This window comes from Dasypus novemcinctus, chromosome 21, assembly GCF_030445035.2.
Source record: "Dasypus novemcinctus isolate mDasNov1 chromosome 21, mDasNov1.1.hap2, whole genome shotgun sequence".
NCBI lineage: Eukaryota > Metazoa > Chordata > Mammalia > Cingulata > Dasypodidae > Dasypus > Dasypus novemcinctus.
Window position 1 is genome coordinate 61,722,138 of NC_080693.1, and position 4,693 is coordinate 61,726,830.

General features: G+C 40.5%; 1 long non-coding RNA gene across 1 annotated transcript; it reads right to left on the reverse strand.

The window, feature by feature from the left end:
- Nucleotides 1-202: 202 nt before the first annotated feature.
- LOC139437264 (uncharacterized) lies at nucleotides 203-1,322 on the reverse strand. The gene is made up of 3 exons (XR_011647002.1): nucleotides 1,148-1,322; nucleotides 751-914; nucleotides 203-574 (listed from the first exon to the last, which is right to left on the reverse strand). It is a non-coding gene; the product is annotated as an uncharacterized lncRNA (long non-coding RNA).
- Between the last annotated feature and the right edge of the window lie 3,371 nt (nucleotides 1,323-4,693).

Genomic DNA, 4,693 nt, shown 5'->3' on the forward strand with positions numbered 1-4,693 from the left:
TTTGACTGGCTATGTCCTACAAGTCCTTCCTGACCAGGTGGGGCTGGGCCAATGTTGCCTTGGGAGCCGCCAAGGGCCTAAAGAGATCCGACCCTCTCAATCTCCCTCTCTACTAAGGAGGACTGAGTGTTGAGGACATGCCTACCCATGAAACGGGAGAGAAAGGGGCAAAGCCTAAGGATGAATCAGCTTTAGAGCCATAAAATTTTTAAAAAAGATTTATTGAATTTATTTATTTCTCCCCACCTTTCGTTGTTTGTGCTTGCTGTCTGTTCATTGTGTGTTTGTCTTCTTTTTAGGAGGCACCAGGAACCGAACCCGGGACATCCCATGTGGGAAGGACATGCCCAATGGCTTGAGTCACCTCCACTTCTGCTTGTTGTGTCTATTGTGTTTCCTCATTGAGGCTCTTCGTTGTGACATTTCATTGCATCATCTTGTTGCATCAATATGCCACGCCAACCCATTGTGTCAGCTTGCTGTCTTGCTTGTCTTCTTTAGGAGGCACCAGAAATCGAACAGGGAACTCCCACGTGGTAGACAGGTGCTCAACTGCTTGAGCCACATCACGTCCCTAGATCCGCAAATTTGGTCTGCTGTGTCCCATGACACTTCCAGGCTGGGTGTGGCAATGCCATTGTTTGCCTTGGAAGCCAGCAAAGGACAAAAAGATCTGACACTCTCAACCTCCCTCTCTACTAACCAGAACTGATGGTTGAGGATGCAGAGGGGAGAGGAATTATTTCTTACCTGGGAAAGGGCAGGAGACTCCCAGCAAAGGCTGAAGAACTGTCTCTGAGAAAGTTTGAATTACAAGGCTCTTAGCCTCCAGGCAGGAAACTTCATCCAGTCTGTGTTCCAGCAAAACACTCCAATCAGGCATTAAACAGAGAGCTGCCAAAGCATGTCATCTCCTGGCAGACCAAGGAAGTACACATGAGGAAATGAAAAGTAAATAAGTAAGAGGCTTTTTTCGGACTTTATAGCTTCCCTCCCCAAGTCCCTAGGAAGTGGGTCTGCAAAACATAACTGAGTCCAGAGCCCAGTTTTGAGCAACTAACCGGGACAATCCTAAAGACCCAGGTTGAAACAAGAATCAAAGAACAGGGAAACAGACTTTGGCCCAGTGGTTAGGGCATCCGTCTACCATATGGGAGGTCCACGGTTCAAACCCCGGGCCTCCTTGACCCGTGTGGAGCTGGCCATGCGCAGCGCTGATGCGCGCAAGGAGTGCCTTGCCACGCAAGGTGTCCCCCGCGTGGGGGAGCCCCACGCACAAGGAGTGCGCCCGTGAGGAAAGCCGCCCAGCGTGAAAAGAAAGAGCAGCCTGCCCAGGAATGGCACCACCCACATTTCCCGTGCCGCTGACGACAACAAAAGCGGACAAAGAAACAAGACGCAGCAAATAGACACCAAGAACAGACAACCAGGGGAGGGGGGGGAATTAAAATAAATAAATAAATCTTTAAAAAAAAAAAAAAATCAAAGAACATCAGTAAATCTGTACAAAATCCCTCCTACTACTAAATCCCTATGGAACAGAGAGAAATTGTGCATCTGAGTAAACTCACCATCCAAAACAGATGCCTAGACAGAAGCAAAAAATTACAAGTCATTCTAAGAAAATGGAAGATATAGCCCAAGAAAAGGAATATATCAAAGCCCCAGAAGAGACTCAGGATTTGAGACAACTAATTAATTAGATAAACACAAATTTCCATAATCAAATTAATGAGTTGAAAAACAATATGGCTAAAGAGATAAAAAAAAAAATCAAGATGACATTGAGCAAGAATAAAGAATTTGAAAACCTGAATAGAAAAGTAACAGACTTATGGGAAAGAAAGATACAATAGGTGAGATCAAAAACACATTGGAAGGAAACAGATGTGCCTCAAGCAGTTGGGCACCTGTCTACCACATGGGAGGTCCCAGGTTCAGTTTCTGGTGCTTCCTAAAGATGATGAGTAAGACAACAAGCTGATGTGACTGGCTGGCATGGAAAGATGACACAACAAGGAAACACAAATGAGAGACACAACAAGTAGGGAGCAGAGGTGGCTCAAGTGATTGGGTACCTCTCTCCCACATGGGGGGCCCCAGGTTCAGTTCACAGTGCTTTCTAAAAAGAAGACAAGCAGACATAGCACACAATGAATAGACACAGAGAGCAGACAGCAAGCAAAAACAATGGGTGTATGTGAAATAAAATATTTTAAAAAACACACATTAGAGATATACAACAACCGACTAGACATGATAGAAGAAAAAAGAAATGATACCAATGATGGAACAGCTGAAATTGAAAAGAGGAAAAAACAGAGAGAAAAGACAATAAATTGAGCAGGGGCTCGAGAAGTTGAATGACAACACAAAATGCAACAATATATGTGTCATGGGAGTTCCAGAAGAAGAGAATTTTAATGGGACAAAACAGTCTCTTCAACAAATGGTGCTGGGAGAACTGGGTATCTATAACCTAAAGAATGAAAGAGGACCCCTATCTCATTCCCTATTCAAGAATCAAGTCAAAATGGATCAAAGACCTAAATATAAAAGCCAGGACCATAAAACTACTACAAGAAAATGTAGGAAACATCTTAAAGACCTTGTGGTAGGTGGTGGTTTCTTGGACCTTACACCCAAAGCATGGGCAACAAAAGAAAAACTAGATAAATAAAATTAAACACCTTTGTATCTCACAGGACTTTGTCAAAAGGGTGAAAAGGCAGCTGATTCAATGGAAGAAAATATTTGGAAATCACATGTCCAATAAGAGTTTAATATCCATGATATATAAAGAGATGCTACAACGCAACAATAAAAAGACAAATGACACAATAAAAAATGGGCAAAAGACTTGAATAAACATTTGTCCAAAGAAGAAATATAAATGGAAAAAAAAAAAAACACACATGAAAAATGTTCAACAGTACTAGTGATGAGGGAAATGCAAATCAAAACTACAATGAGGGAAACGGACTTGGCCCAGTGGTTAGGGCGTCCGTCTACCACATGGGAGGTCCGCGGTTCAAACCCCGGGCCTCCTTGACCCGTGTGGAGCTGGCCCATGCGCAGTGCTGATGCGCGCAAGGAGTGCCCTGCCACACAGGGGTGTCCCCCACGGAGGGGAGCCCCACGCACAAGGAGTGCACATGTAAGGAGAGCTGCCCAGCACGAAAGAAAGTGCAGCCTGCCCAGGAATGGCGCCACCCACACTTCCCGTGCTGCTGACAACAACAGAAGCGGACAAAGAAACAAGACGCTGCAAATAGACACCAAGAACAGACAACGGGGGGGGGGGGGGGGGGAATTAAATAAATAAATACATCTAAAAAAAAAAACTACAATGAGAAGTCATTTCATACCTATCAGAATGACCATTATTAAAAAAGACAGTGAACTACAAGTGTTGGAGAGGATGTGGAGAGATAGGAACACTCATTCACTGTTGGTGGTAATATAGAATGATACAACCACTGAGGAGGACTTTTTGGCAGCTTCTAAAGAAGTTGAATCTAGATTTGCCACATGACCCTGCAATACCACTACTAGGTATATACTCAGAAGAACTGAGAGCAGAGACACTGCTGATGTTCATATTGGCATTATTCACAATTGCCAAAAGTTGGAAACAATACAGGTGTCCATCAATGGATGAATGGGTAAACAAACTGTGGTGTATTCACATGATGGAATATCATGCAACTGTAAGAAGAAATGAAGTCATAAAGCAAATGACAACATGTATGAACCTGGAGGACATTATGTTGAGTGAAGCAAGTCAGACACAAAAGGACAAATACTGTATGATTGCGCTACTATGAACTAAATATAGTGTGTAACATATTGTATGATTGCATTTATATAAAATGTAAATATAAATCAATTTATAAAGATGAAATTACATTAGTGGCTATGTAGGGCTAGGGAAGGCATTCTAAGGGTGTGGGATTTCTCTTTTTGGAGTAATGAAATGGTTCTAAAATTTTTTGTGGGGATGAAAGCACAACATTGTGATTATACTAAAAGCCATTGATTATACACTATGTATAGATTGAATAGTATGTGAATATATCTTAATAAACCTGCTGAATAAATAAATAATTGTGCAAGAATAGCCAGAAATAGCAGCTATATACAGCAGGGGAAGAATAGAGAAATCGAGAAGTGAATAATTTTCTTATTTATTTGCTTGTCTGTTTTTTGTTTATTATTATTATTGAAATAATGAAAATGCTCTAATAATGACTGAAATGATGAATGCACAACTATACAATTATACAAAATACCATTGATTGTACACTTCGGATGAATTGTATACTTTATTAATATGTACCAATAAAAATGATTTGTTAAAAAAAGAATTCTTTGTATATTTTGGATACAAATCCTTTATCTTATATGTGAATTGCAATATTTTCTTCTAGTCTGTGACTTTTCTTTTCACTCTCTTAACGATGTCTTTTTAGAGCAGAAGATTTTAATTTTAATGAAGTTCAACTTACCATTTTTGTGTTTTATTGATCATGCTTTTGGTGTTATATCTAAAAAAGAAAATAAAATTGGGAATGTAGTTTCTTAACTTTTGGCAAGCTGATGTCAATTCTTTGTATCTGTGGCTAAAAAAACAATTCTCATTCATTTCACCTGTATTCATAAACTCTAAAATTCCATGTAAAAACTAACTTGT